Source organism: Zingiber officinale, chromosome 4A (genome assembly GCF_018446385.1).
Source record: "Zingiber officinale cultivar Zhangliang chromosome 4A, Zo_v1.1, whole genome shotgun sequence".
Lineage (NCBI taxonomy): Eukaryota > Viridiplantae > Streptophyta > Magnoliopsida > Zingiberales > Zingiberaceae > Zingiber > Zingiber officinale.
Genome location: NC_055992.1, coordinates 141,984,335 through 142,000,891, shown reverse-complemented (window position 1 = coordinate 142,000,891; position 16,557 = coordinate 141,984,335). Strand labels below are relative to the sequence as shown.

Genomic DNA, 16,557 nt, shown 5'->3' with positions numbered 1-16,557 from the left:
TCGAAGCTAAAAGAATTGAAATAAGGTTCAAATTCTGTGTCACAATAGTTCTTTGATCTTCAAGATCTTTGACACGAACTTGGTCTATTTCTTGAAGAAAATTCAACGTGCGTTGATTGTAGTGTCAAAATTTGTCGTAATATTGAAAAGGAGTGCGTGTTTGATTTTTTAGTTGGTCTTAATCGTAATCTATATAAGGTACGTGACTGTATTGTTGCGCGTGACCCATACCCATCTCCCAAAGAAGCTTGTGCGAAGGTCCGACGAGAAGAAGCTCATTGCAAAGCCATGCTTCCTGATGAGATGATTCCACCAACTTTGGTTTCTACCAAAATTCCCGCACCAAGTCAACATCAAAATAAATATCCTTGGTGTGAACGCTGCAACCAACCAGGCCACACCAAGGACAATGTTGGGAAATATACGGGTTGGCAACCATGGCAAAAGAATAAAGGTTGTAGATATCATACTCAATAGAGCCAAGAAAAACTTGTCTCCGATGTTTCTACTCCCTTTACCAAAGAACATATTGAACAATATTGTAAACTCCTCAACCAGATGGCCCTTAATGCTTCTTCCAGATCTAATGTCGGCTCCTGCTCAATGACTCAATCGGGTAAACTCAATTCATCTTTTTTTAATCATTCAACAACCCCTTGAATCATTAATTCCGAGGTCTCTAACTATATGTCAAGTGACTCGAGTTTTCTTTCCTCATATTATCCCTGTTCTCGTCAAACCACGGTTAGAATTGCTGATGGATCATTAATCGTAGTTGTTGGCATAGGCAATATTCGATTATCTCAACCCGTTATTCTGAAATCTATTTTCTATGAACCTGCTCTGAAATGCAATCCAATTTCTATTAATAAATCACTCTCAATAACCGTTGTATTGCTAAATTTTTGTCTTGGTCATGTCAATTCAAGACCTACTATCAAGGAAGGCGATTGACAATGCTAGAATTCACAAAGGTATGTATTACTTTGAGGAAAAAAAAAATAGTCAATCTTTAGTGTCTCATGTGCTTTTAATTATGTTTATAGTGATAAAGAAATAATGTCTCATAGTCAATCTTTTGATTATTTGAAGTGTTTGTTTAATAATAAAGATCCTTTTTATTTTCGTTGTGCAGTGTGTCAGCTAGCTAAGCATACACACATTTATTTCTCTCTAAAACAATATAAACTATCTTCCCCATTTTCATTATTTTATAGTGATACTTGGGGGGCCCTCACAAATTCACCTCTCGTAGGAAAAGATGATTTATTTCATTTATTGATGATCATACATAGGCTACTTATTTTAGGTGACTATTTATTAGAAAATGGGATCAATCATCAAAGCTCATGTATGGATACTCCACAACAAAATGGAGTTTTTGAAATCGTCATTTGTTAGAAGTAGTTCGTGCCCTTATGTTCACCATGCATATGCCAAAATATTTATGTGGCGATACAATCCTCACAGTCGCATATCACATCAATCGTCTCCCTAGTCGTTCTATAAACTTTGCCATGCTTTTGTCTCTTCTCACCCAAAAATATCCACAAATTTTCAGCTTCAATAATCTACCTTTAAAGACATTTAGATGTATGGTCTTAGTGCATATTCATGCCCATAAACGCAGCAAACTTGATCCTCGAGCTCTTAAAACCATCTTTGTTGGGTATTCCCCTACTCAAAAGGGTTATTTTGAAGGTATCCCTTATTTCTCTCACAGTTTGCTTAGGGGGGTTGATGAGGCATGTTGGTCGGTCTTGGGATACTCTTCCTTTACTTAGTGTTAATTTAGACACCACGCCTGCTTTCATGTCTAATTCTATCCAAGTCAACCCTCAAATTAGTTTAACATAGAAAGTATCAAACCAAAACCAGGACACCCTACAAACGAAAACCAGGACATCCTACATCCTAGTTTATTCAAGGAGAAAAAATTTTCAAGCTAATAAAGAGATTGTGAATCCTAGTCACAACCAAGAAGATGAACAGTTGGTAGAATCCTCTAACAAGATACATTTCTCGATCTTGATATACCAATTGTAGTCAGGGTGTTTGATCCTGTACCAAACATCTCATTTCGAACTTTATCTCATATTCAAATTTATCCTCCACATTTAGTGCTTTCACTTCAAAACTGTCTACTGAATCGATTCACAGGCCTATCATGGAGGCAATAGTCATTCTTGATTGAGACTATTGTCCTTGAGGAAATGCATGCTCTTAAATAAAATAATACATGGAATCTGGCGGAATTACCAAAGGGAAAAGTGTCGTTGATTGCAAATGGGTTTTCATGATTAAGTACAAGGCTGATAATTCAATTGAAAGGCATAAAGCTCACCTGGTGGCCAAAGATTTTACTCAAACCTATGAGATTAATTACACAGACTTTTGCTCCTATTGCCAAACTCAATATTATTAGAATTCTTCTACAATTGGCAGCTAATCTAGATTGCCCATTACATCAACTTGATATAAAAAATATTTTTTTCAATAGAGAGCTTGAAGAGGAGATTTATATGAATCAACCTCCAGGATTGGTGAAAATTTAGATGGTAAGACTAGATGCAACCTCAATAAATCTCTCTATGGGTTAAAACAATCATCTCGTGCCTGGTTCAATCGATTCTCTGAAGTCATCAAAAACTTTGGATCAATTGATGATACAAAGTCAACTTCTGGGTATTGCACGATAGTATGGGGAAATTTAGTGATGTGGCATAGCAAAAAACAATTAGAAGTTCAAGAAGTAGTGCTGAAGCGGAATATAGAGCTATGGCTTATGGAGTTTGTGAACTCATCTTGATGAAAAGAGTGATGGAAGACCTAAAAAATCAGTTTGAAGATACTATGCTCCTCCATTGTGATAAAAAGTCAACCATCAGTATAGCTCACAACCCTGTTTATCATGACCGCACTAAACATGTAGAGGTTATTCATCATTCCATTAGAGAAAAGGTGGATAAAGGCATTATCAGTATTGAGTATATTCGAACATCTCACCAACTAGGTGATCTTCTTACAAAAGGATTATCTGAACAAGTTTATAATGTTCTTGAAGGCAAGCTTGTCTCATTAATATATACAATCAAGCTTGAGGTGGAGTGTAGGAAATAACCAAATATTTTATCTTTCTTTCTATATCACGGGTGCAAATAGGATATAATCAATTAGAGTGATTTGATAGAACAATATATTTAGGTAGAATAGTTTTCTTTATTTATTTAAAATAACTTATTTATGCAGAATAGTTTTCTTTATTTATTTAGAAAAACTTATTTAGCCAGAATAGTTTTATTTATTTATTTATTCCCATTGTAATTATAAAAGTGGGTCTTGGTTCATTAATAAGAAAGACAAAATATTTTTCCTCGCCTTTGTTTATAGGTGTTCTAGATTTTTTGTTATTGGCGCTTTCCGAATGTTTCAAACTTTCAGAGTTTTCATCAGTTTATTCACTTTTTTATGCATTTATTTTTATAAACATTTTAGTTGTTTCATGTTTTTGCTATTATGTACCTAAAAGCAATTTCATGAACAATTTTAATAAATTGGATCCTTCATCTTAATTAGTACTGTGAATTAGTAAAATTGTGTAAGTGACAAGTGATATTTAGCACCTTTGCTACACTTCTAATGGCTGGCATAGTTGATACCAATGGAGTTACCATGCCGAGGGAGAGGGCACTTTAGGGCGTAATTTATTTGTTTTCTCATCTCATGAATTTTTACTGACTGAGTTATCTTCTATTACTCATAAGTAATAAACAATATGCTCTTGCTACAAATGCTCGTGATAGACATGGTGAAGAACGTGGATGTTGCCTTCTCAGGCTCCATGAATAATTCTTCAATCATATGACATTCTCCCAGCAGCATCTGATCTCTTAATGTAGTCTTCCAGTACAATCTCTATCAATGATACTTTATCTTGTGTACAAAGCCATGAATTTATTCCTTATCATTACTACATCTAGTGTTCTTTGTTGCTTAAGTTTCCTAACATTTTCAAGCAAGCGCTCTATCTTCTCATCCATCCAGTATCTCTTACCTATTCTACTTCGCCATCTGCATCCAATATTGCACTTTGTATTGGTGGTAATGTGTTGTACAGATCACTTATTTCTTCATATAATATGAAAAAACTTAGGTTTAAAACTTTGTTCTATGCAAATCAATATAAGTGGGGATGTAACTTAAACTGCCTTTTTGGCACAATATTTTTGCCTAAGTGGAGTCAACCTACATCCCCTTTCTCCTTGGTGCATGTTGGTATGTCCAACACAACACATAGGAGGCATGATACCTATGGATTGACTCCACAAGATGTTAGTCGTCTGGCAGAGCATGACTCAATACATATGGTGCGATGCTTTAAATTTGTACAGTCAAGGTTTGTAAAGCCGTTCAAGTCACCTATAAGTGGGGTTGTAGGTTGGTTCTACTGTTCTTATATTGTCATTGTGGTTGTTGATAATTGATATATTGCATTAGCATTAATGTTGTTGCACTTGTTGGTAGTCAATATGCTGCATGTTGTTGATGTTGTTATCAATGAACATGCTAGTAGTTGGTATGCAACCATATGTATGCTATATTGCTTTGTTATTATGCCCAAGATTTGTAATATCATTGAGAGCTAGGGTTTTGATCTCAAGCTTGAATGAGATGCCTTGATCTTGTTGGTGGTTGTGTTGAGCACTAACCCTAGACTGCAGAGAATGTGAACAAGGAAATGGAGGTGAACAAAGAAATGATCATGTACCTCACCTTCATCTCACAGCTAAGGTTTGGTCACTTGGCCTTCACTCGTGGATGAAACTCGTAGCTTCATTGATCCACTTTGTCTCATGGCTAGGGTTCTATGGGAGAACGAGGCCAACAAGGCAGAGGAGGAGAATGAGGAATCAATTGTATACCTCACCTCATCTCACGGCTACGGTTCCATCACTTGCCTTTGTTGCTCACAAATAAAATTTGTAGCTTCGTCGCTCGCCTTCCTGCGGCAAGGGTTCTATTGAGTGTTTAAAACTTTGATAGGTATATGTCACACTTGTTTTCTCATGTCAGTAATGTTTTAAACCATCATTATAGTAGATCGTCATTAATGATGTCATTAGTGTTATCATAGCATGGGTAGATGTTGTCATATTTGTACTTGTTAGTAGTTGATATGCTAACTCCGCCCATGACGACCGGTCATGGCCGATCCCAAACACGAATAAAGGAGGATTGCGTTAGGTTGCCAGCCAGCGTTAAAATTATGGTAAATATTCAATTAATGGATCCATTAAACTATTGTGTTAATGCTAGGTTGTTCCCCGGAAGGAAAGTGTTGCAGAGTCCGACTATAACGTCTCAACAAGGACCGCTACATCTCCAGAACTCGGGTGTAGTGCTAAATATGCAAGAGTTCGTGTTGCAGGGTTCGACTATAACTTATACAAGGACCGCTACATCTCTATGAGAACTTGGGTGTATTGTTAAATAGGCAAGAGTTCTCATACAATAGATTGAATAACAACAAATATGATAGGAAAACTAATAATCTAATATTTGGATCATGAAACATAGGAACACTCACTGGTAAATCAATAGAGGTAGTAAATACAATTATTAGGAAAAGAATTAATATTTTGTGTGTATAAGAAACAATGGATAAGCAAGAAGGGTAGAGAACTCAAGTTTTAAGACTCAGGTTTTAAGTTAAGGTACATTGGAAAAAGTAAAGCAAAAAATTGAGTAAGTAATATTGTAAATAGTTTGTTACAAGATGAAGTTGTACGAGTAGTTAGAAAAGATGATAGAATTATAGCCATTAAGATAATAGTGGCAAAAGAAACTATGAACATAATTAGCGTATATGCACCGCAAGTAAGATTTGATGAAGCTATCAAATCAAGGTTTTCGGACGATTTAGATGAAATATTACAAAACATTCAGTCAAATGAAATGATTTTAATAGGAGGTGATATAAATGGGCATGTCGAAGTCAAAATTGAGGAATATGAGAGGGTAGGAGTTATGAGTTTGGAACGAAAAATAAGGAAGGGAAAACTATATTAAATGTTATGAGAGCATATGACCTTATATTAGCTAATATATTTTTCAAGAAAAGAGAAGAACACTTAGTCATGTTCAAAACTGGGAATAATTAATCACAAATTGATTTCTTATGATTAGGAAGAAGGATAGAAAGATTTATAAATATTGAAAGGTCATCTCTTGAGAAAGCTTAACTACCCAACATAAGTTAATAGTATTGAATATACGCCTTAAACATAATGTCAATGGAAAGAAAATATATATGACTCCTAGAATTAAGTGATGGAAGTTAAAGGATAGGAAACAAAATATATTTAAGGAGAAGATAAAAGTACAAGTATTAGGTGAAATATACAGTGACTCTAATACTACATGGGATAAGATACAAAGTTGAAAATAGTAGCTAAGAGTGTACTCGGTGAGTCAAAAGGACATACACCACTAAGTAAGGAATTTTGGTGGTGAAAATGAGAAAGTAAAGAGAAAGTGAAGGAAAATGAATAGTTTATAAGGAATTATATATTTGTAAAAATGAGGAAAATTAAAAATATACAATAGCCAAGAAAGAAGTTAAAAAGTAGTAAAGGAAGCAAAAAATAAAACTTTTCAACGATTATATCAAAAATTGTATACAAACGAAGGGGAAAGAGATATTTATAGAATAATTAAAGTAAAAGAAAGGAAAACAAGAGATCTTATCCAAATAACATTTATTAAAGATGAATGTAATAGGTACTAATAAACGATGAAATAAAAGAGCGGTGGAAGAGGTATTTTTATCAACTTTTTTATGAAGGTTTAGGTGGTCAACTGAACTTAGGTAATTAAGTAGATCAAATGAGTATAAAAATTTAAATTTTTATCGTAGAATTCAAACTTCAGAAGTAGAACAAACTTTAAATGGGATGCACAATGGAAAAGTCGTTGGACTAGATGATATTCCGATAGAGGTATGAAAGTGTCTAAGGAAACAAGGTATTGAATGTCTTACAAAATTATTTAACATGATATTAAAAATGAAAAAAAAAAATGATATATCAATGGAGGATAAGTACTCTACTTCCCTTATATAAGAACAAGAGAGATGTACAAAATTGTGCAAACTATAGGGGTATTAAACTATTGAGTCATACTATAAAACTTTGAGAAAAGTTAATAGAAAAAAGATAAAGAAATGAATTTGGGTTCATGCTTAGAAGGTCGACAATAGAAGTTATACATCTTCTTAGACAATTAATTAAAAAATATCAGGAGCAAAAATAAGATCTACACTTGGTATTCATTGACTTAGAAAAAACTTATAATAGAGTCTCTAGAAATTATATTAAGAATTTTAGAAAAGAGGGTGTTAGCGTAACATATATTGAACTAATTAAGAATATGTACAAGAATGTAACAACCAGAGTAAGACTTGAGGCGGAGTAACTAACGCATTTCCAATGAAGATAGGGTTACATCAAGGATCAGCTCTAAGCATCTATCTTTTTACACTAATTATAGACAAACTCACTGCAGATATTTAGTACCATAGTATATGTTGTTTGCAGATGATATTATTTCGGTAGATAAAACACATGAAGAAGTAAATGCTAAACTAGAATTTTTGGCACGAAACACTAGAAGAGAAAGATTTTAGGTTTAGTAGATTAATGATAAAATATATGGAATTTAAGTTTAGCAATATTAGACGTAATGAGACAATTGTTAAGATAGGAGATGACGAGTTGCGCAGAACTGAGAGTTTTAAATATTTAGGATCAATTTTGCAAAATGATGGAGGGATTGAGAGAGATGTCTTATATAGAATATAAGTAGAATGGTCGAAATGGAGAAGAGCGTCGAGTGTTTTATGTGACCGTAAAGTACCCCTAAACTTAAAGGAAAGTAATATAAAACTACAATTAGACTTGCTATGTTATATGGAGCTGGATGTTGAGCTATGACTCAAGGGCATGAGTAGAAGATGAGAGTTGCAGCGATGAGGATGTTAAGGTGGAATATGGATATACAAGAATGGACAAAATAAGAAATGAGAGCATTAGAGAGAAAGTCAGAGTTGCATCTAATGAGGAAAAACTCTGAGAGACACGTTTAAGATGGTACGAACATGCATTTAGACGACAAATAAATGCTCTAGTTAGGCGATGTGAAACTATAACAAAGACGCATATCAAACAAGGAAAAGGAAGACCCAAAAAAGGCTTAGTTAGCAACAATAACACAAGACAAAATTCATTTAAGTATAGATGATAATATAGTAAGAGATAGAACTCAATGACGTAAAAGGATTCATACAACCGACACCACCTAAAGGGACAAGGCTTGATTGTTGTTGTTATAGTAGTAGTTGATATGCTACCATAGTTATGCTATATCGCTTTGCTATTATGTTAGATTGTCATTCATGAAGGTGTTCTTAGTGTTGTCATAGCACCATGATTGTTGGAATGTTGAGAAGGATGCGTCATTATAATTCTGGTTGAAGTTGATAATCATGCATCTGCATCTTAATTTTTTGAATTCCTAATCTCCTTTGTTGATTCAATAATTGTCGAATCAAATTTCAGGTCTACTAAGTTATAAAGTGCTTCTTTGCTGATTCAATAATTGTTGAATCAAATTTCAGGTTTATAAAGCTGTCGTGATTGCCAGACATGTATTCCAATCCTTTCTCTCATGGTTATAATCTTAACTCATACTATAGCAACAATTTGTCTCCATAATCATCTTCATGCATGAACCAAGCCTAGAAATTGAATTGTCATTGTATATAAATGATCACTCAACAACAACAGCAACCAAACTTTATCTCACTAAATGGGATCGGTTAATATAAATAATCACTCAAATTCCAATTTCAGACAATATGTTGTTTCAATAAAGAACAAACCTACATAAATTGCTCACTCAATTATGTGCATTGAAAATTTTAATTTGAAGAATTACTCACATGTTTGTTAGAAATTTGACATGTTAACTTTTATATTTTGAATATTATTATAATCCCAAAATAGACATGCCAATGTATATTTTGAACTTATATGAGTTCATAAATATTTTTACCTCTCCCTTTCTCTTGTTTGCACCTCATCTCTTGTCACCTTCCTCACATACCCTCTTCACTCTTCCGCCTCACCTCTTTCTCTTCTCTACCAAAAGTCTAAGAATTCTCTCTTCTCCTTTTCTTGTCATCCACCTTTTTCTCTCCCACATCTGGCCACCAAAATCTTACCTTAACACTTTTGTCGGTGCTCCATCTTCTCTCTTCCACCTCTCTATGAAACCACTTGTTCTACCACATATCCGCTTACACATGACAAACTTTGGCAGAACCCTTGCCTTGAACTACACCAATAGCACCCACCATCACTCCAGCAAATCCTCCATCTTGCCTCCTCTCCAACTCCTACCTCATCTCCAATCCACTGCTTTCCAATAACCATCATGACAACTCATAAATGAAAAGACAAAATGGAAGGAAGGAGGAAAGATGGGACGAAGGCAGAAGGGGGATGGTGATGCGGAAACTTTGAGGTCATAACGCTTGCATCGGATTGAATTACGGGGTCATAATATATCAAAACAAATCTCATTCAAAGATCTATATTTATTATAGGGTAAAACCCATAACGGACCAATCTTAGGCCCAAAAAACATTGCTTAAGACTTTTCAGAGGCTCAGAATTATTTTAGTCATTTTATTATCTTTTAGGATTTATAATTAAGGGTATTTTCATTTTTCTAGAGTTATGGTTTTGAGACTATTGAAATTAGTTATTTAGTTGATTTTAGGGTAGTTTTTATAAATATTTTTTGTCGTTCCTTTTCCCGAAGCTGCATGTTTTGGATGCCTATTTCTAGTATTGTGCTAAATCAACAAGTCTTTAGAACATTGTTTCTCGTGTTCGAATCCAATGATTAAATAGTATCTACTATGTCAGGTCGGAGGGGGTGAGGGAGAGATGGGTAAGAAGTATGAAGATGGTTCAACATATGAAAACACACTATAAGTGAGGACCAAATAAAAAAAAGGGTATTCATATAATAAACTATTAATGTATCTTTATATTGAAAACACGGCCAAAACAATATTTAATCGATCATATCAAGCTTTGGGAGAGAAAACACTAACAAAATAATGTATCTATTATGAATATTATGACTCCTTATAACTATGGCTTAAAATCTCGTGTCATACCGAGCGGCACAAGCGAAACATTTTGATTCGCCTATCGATACGATGCAGAGACCGGCACGTCCCGCGGAGGCGTTGCGCAACCCCTTGACCGCGCCAGAGGGGTCGCACGAGCTAAGTTGTGCGTCGATGTCCTAACTTTTAATTAAAACTTAACTTTAACAATTTCACTTAACTCCCAGCTATAGTAGAGATAATCTAAATAGATTTTATTAAACCTTAATAAAACTATCACATTAATTTTATATATATATAATTTATTTTAATTCTAAAAATATATAATAAAATTTATTTATTTATCATATGCATTTCTTTAATTTTTATTTTATTTTTCCATATTTTTTGTTTTTAAAATATTTTTTATTAATATATTTTATATTACAAAAATACCAAAACCGTATCAAAATGGCACAATAAGGTACCAAAACCGAATCGTTCCGATCAAATACTAAAACTCTGAAACTGTTCGAAATTTTAAACTATGCTTATAACTTGGCATAATTTCTCTTGACCTCAGGGCGTCTACTAGCTCCCCTTTTCATCAAGTTGTACAAGTTGAGCATGACCCAACATTTATCCTTCAGTTTAGTGAAGTGTGTTAAACTAGTTTTATTCCATATATTCCTAGCAATAAGAGAATTTTAAATGAGTCAATCTTCTGTAGGTTGAATCCTTTCTCCTCTTTATATATAGAATCTTTTACTAAGAAAGTGTTGTCCAATAAATCCATCCTCATGTATGCTATCTTGAGAGTCTTCAGGAAAAATCATGTTATAAACAAAGGAAAAAACCTGACGAGACAGTAAAATAATAAATCATTACCTCATGTCTCTCAACAATTTTCCTTGCTCTTCGAGACGCTGATAAGGTTAATGGAGGGATAATTTTTGAGGGAGGAGTTTCCTACAATCAACAATGATCAGTAGTTCTGAGCCAAACATTGATTTGAAAATTAAAAACTAATCAAGCAATTTCATCTTACCACTGTATCCTCTGTTCTAGGAAGTGCAAGTGCACTAGAGTATTTCTGTTCACACATGAGAAAAAATAAAAATGTAAATGGTCTTTTCAAAGTCTCTAAAGCAACAGAGAGACAGAAAATCATGAAAGAAAAGACCTCAGAGTATGATTTGAAATTGACAACCCCAGAATGATTGTGCATGGGAGAAAAGCTAAATGACTTTTGCCTAAGGATGTGATTCTCATCTTCTAAACTTATAAGCTTCTCCTCAAACCTACAGAAATGGAAAACATCAGATTATGGAAAAAGAAATATTATATTATAACAAATAACAATCACAAAACTAAATAACTGTCCATAATGAATGTAGAATTTTCCATCCAACCACCGCAGATAAATATTATAATAACATAGGTGCATATCATATGCGAGTATAAATTAGCAGGGCCAGCCTTGTCCATGTGAGTGGAGAAAACAAGTAGCTCTCCTTATTTTAACTTGAAGAAACTAAAGTAGACCTACCAATGTTCAATAGTTAACTCCAAGAAAAGTAAGGAAAAGCATATCAATAATGATGTTTCAGACGTTAATTTGCACATATTTCAGGAGTTAAATGCATACTTGCTCAAGTTTCCTTGAAGTTGTAGACACTTCGCTTCCATTTCATGTAATTTTTCAAGTGTATTGCCATTATATTTTTTAGCTCTTTGAAGCTCACCCTCCAACTCCAAATTTCTCTCTTGAAGGGAATCGAAAGATCCCTGCAAAAGAAAAAACACAAACTAATTCACTAGAAATCAATAATCGGATGGGTAACTTGTAAGTCATTTACTTTTCACATTTATGAATTATAAGAAAATTTTAAGAGGATAATTGGTAACAGCAATAATATTTCATTGACGATGGATTCAGCAGGAAGCAGTTGTAATGATTTTAAGTAGCAAAATAAGACATTTATACAAAGAAGCCCTTTTGAGATTCAACTCAATTAAACCAAGGGAAAGATAGCAATAATAAGCATTCTCTAGAACAAATTCCAGAAAAAAATCCTTAATTTCATCTAAACAGACCATTTGAGTTCCTTGTTGAGATTATTGTTCATTGACATGAAAATCACAATCAGCCCATTGTATTTGATTGCTTGAGGCAGTGACTAGCTGCAGCATCTTCAAGTACTCATCTTCAAGGATCTAATCCTCAACTCCAAGTAGCATTTCCCAATTGTTTGCAACCATTATACACTACTAGTCATGTAGAGCCACAGCCTACAGTTTACAATCACTCAATTGGCGAGTCAACACAAATATTCACTATTGCCCTCCCATATATTACTCTCAACACAATTATGTGAATTGTTAGTGAACCTACCTAAAAGATTGGTTTATATACCCATGTCACATTGGGAAGCCATACATCAATCTCAATAAACAACCAAATCTTTATCCCACTAAACGAGGTTGGCTATATAATCCTCCTACGTCATTAGGCTCAATCTCATAGTATATTATTATTTATATTTAAATAAATTTTATCCCCTTTAATTGTTGCTAACTAAGTCTTCTTGGGCTTTCCCTCTTCCCCGATTAATGTGCATAATTATCAATGACCCACATACCCTAATTAGAACATTTATTGACCGCCTATATGTTCATATCATTTTGAACGTGTCTCTCAAAGTTTCTCTCAATAACTATAATTCCGACTCTAATATTCTCATTTCATCTTCATATGTCTGCACATCTACCTTAACATTCTCATTTTAGCGATTCTTATCTTTTGCTCATGTGCTCGCTCATAGCCCAACATTCAATTTATATATAGAGCAAGTCTAATTTCTAATGTCTCCTACTAAGATTTAAACTTAGCATTTAATAATTCACGTATCTCATCTACCAAAATAATATCATCTATAAACAACATGCATCATGGTAATGTATCTTATGTGTGTCCAGTGAGTTCATCCATAACTAGTATAAAATGATAAATTCAGAGTTAATCCTTAATATAACCCTATTTTAAATGGGAAATGTTTCAGTTAATCCTTCTAGAGTTTTCACTTTTGTCATTACATCCTTATTCTTAATTGTCTCAATATACTCTACGCTAACATCCTTTTCTATACTCCTTTGACCAACTTAAAATTTTAAGCTAAATTGATCATCCAACTCTCCAATTGAGAAGATGATTAAAATACCCCTTCCATCTCATTTATTTCCTCATCCTTCACTAGTATCATATTCGATTTGTGTTTAATGCATCTTATTTAAATAAGATCCCTTATTTTTCTCTCTTTTGCTTGTCTCTTTCCCCCTTCTTTTTATCAAGTTGTCAATACAACCATTGGAAAGCATCATTTTTAGTTTCGCTCAGTGCTTTCTAGGCCTCTTTCTTAGCTACTGCATATTTTTTTATTTTTCTTCACTCTTGTTCTTCATTATTCTACTATTAAGATTCTTTATTTAACTCGTCCTCTTGACTCACCAAATACGCTCTTAGTCACTATTTTAAAATTTAACGTCATCTTATCTTGTCATATTCAAGTCACTATGTATTTCTCCTAATACTTGTGCTTCTACCCTCTCTTTAAAGATACTTTGTTGCGCATCTTTTAACTTCCACTACTTATTCAAGTTGGCTATATGAATCATTCTACGTCAAACTAAATATTCTTCTCTTTTCTTGAAAAATATATTAGCTATTATAAGTTTACAAACTATTGCAAAATCCAATATAGCTTTCCCTTTATTTCATGTTCCAAAATTATAGCATTCATGCACCCGTTCATATTCCTTATTTCCTACTTGCTCATTTAGATTTTCTCTTATTAAAATCATCTCGTTTGTTAGAATTTTTTTTACTACCTCATCTAGGTGTTACCAAAACTTATGTTTGGTGTCTTGATCTAATCTTATTTGAAGTACATATATGTTAATTACATTAATATTTTCTTTTGCTCATGCTAATTTAAGAGTTATAATCCTATCTCCCTTCCTAATACTCTTACTTTGTCCTTTAAAGAATTATCTATAATAATATTTAATTTATCATTTTACTTTCCTGTGTAAGATAACTTAATACTTAGTTCTCTATCGTCTTTATTTTCTTCTCTATCCATTTTGTCCCTTGTAATTACAAAATATTAATTATTCTTCTAATCATCATATCTATTATTTTCATTGTCTTGTTAGTGAACGTTCCTAAGTTCTATGTTCCAAATCTAAGACACATATTCTTATAATGTTTGTTCTTATCCAACATAGAATGTATTTCACACCATGGTTTAAAATTTCGAGTCATATCAGAGTTTCGATCATTGATGTTTCGGTATATGTCGTACTAATATCGTTTTGGTATTTTTCTAATATAAAATATATTAACAAAAATAAGAAATTTAACTTAAATATTTAAAAAACCATAAAATTAAAAAAATACAAATGATAAATAAATACATTTTATTATATATTTTTAGAATTATAATAAATAATATATATATATATATAATTAATATAATAATTGTATTAAGGTTTAATAAAGTCTATTTAGATTATCCTTACAATAGTTGACAGTTAATTAAAATTATTAAACAAAGTTGTAATTAAAAATTAAGACATCGGCGCACAATCCAACTCGTGCAACCCTTTCGGCGCGGTCTTGGAGTCGCACGACCCCTTTGGCAATTTAATTAATTATATTTTTAGAATTAAAATAAATAATCTATATAGTTAATTAGATAATTTTATTAGGGGTTTAATTAAACTTTTTAGATTATCATCCCTGGCCCGCTCACGTGACCCATATGAGGCCGCAGGAGTTGTGCGATTCTCCACGATATTTTTTTTAATATAAAATAAAATAATTAAAAATGAAATATTTAAAAAATAAAAATATAAAATAATTTTTTACAAAAGGAAAAATATAGAGAAATAAATAAATAAAAATTTTATTAAATATTTTTAGAATTAAAATAAATAAAATATATAATTAATTAGATGATTTTATTAGAGTTTATTTAAGTCTCTTTGGATTATCCTTATCATAGCTAGGAGTTGAATGAGATAATCAATCAAATTCTCAAATTTAATTAAAAACCCGCCCGCTCACGATACCTAGCATGACCCCTCCGGCCGCGGGATCGCACGACCACTCCAATGCCATTGCTAGGGTCACACGACTCCTCCAAAGCAGCCACTAGGGTCGCACGACCCCTCTGGCCCGGCCTCGGCGATCGAGCGAGACTTCGGCGGAGACCACAGGGGTCACGCGACACCTCCGCGGTTGCCATTGGGCCTAGTGCTAGGTCGTGCCAATCAGCAAGCGAAACGAAATATTTTACTCGACACAAAATTTAATCCATATTTAACAGTACACCCAAGTTCTCATAGAGATATATCAATCCTTGTCAAAACATTGCAGTCATACCCTCTAATGTATACCCACAGAACAACCTACCATTAGCATAATGTTTTGTTGCATCCATACATAACATTTGACTATGTTTAACGCCTGGCCGGCAACCTCCTTTATTCAAACTTTGGACCGGTCTTGATGGAGACAACTAGGCAATACATACCATATAAATTTTTTAAAGGAGGAGAAAATCTACAAGAGAATAAATTTTTATTTGGACATGATTGTGGATGCATAGTCACATTGCTCTTCAATCTTTTAGCTGCCTGCTAAGTGCTTTCTCTACCATGGTCATAGATGAAATTATTAAGACCGGGGAGAGAGTTTGTCAATGCTGGGATCAAGAGCATGAGCAAAACATATAGAACCAAAGACCCGAGGTGGTAGAGGATGAAGAGGCCAATGCGGATAAAGTACCTGATGAGGTATTTTACCTTGGAGAGTGGATGAAGGCATGCGATTGATGAGATAACATGCAGTAAGTACGGCATCACCCCAAAACTGATGAGGGGCATTAGAATGGAGAAGAAGAATCCGAGTTGTTTCAAGGAGATGACGATTCTTGCGTTCTGCAACCCCATTCTGTTGAGGGGTATGAGGGCAAGACGTGCGATGCAATACACCATGAGATGTCAAGAAGGTACGAAATTGAGTAGATAAATACTCGCGTGCATTATCACTTTGCAAAGTTCGAAGGGAAGTACCAAATTGAGTTTTTATTTCAAGAAAAAAGGATTCAAAAATAGAATACAATTCCGAACGATCTTTCATCAGATATAACCACGTACAACGGGAAAAATCGTCTATAAAAGTAACAAAATACCTTGACCCCATTGTAGAAGAAACACGACTCGGACCCCAAACATCAGAATGAACCAAAGCAAAAGGAGACATAGCCCGACTCTCAATACAAGGAGAAAAAGAACTACGAATATGTTTACCCAAT

The 16,557-nt window shown here is 33.6% G+C and overlaps 1 pseudogene; it reads right to left on the bottom strand.

Moving 5' to 3' along the window:
• Nucleotides 1–16,557, bottom strand: part of LOC121971525 — a 126,413-nt pseudogene that overhangs the window by 29,493 nt on the left and 80,363 nt on the right.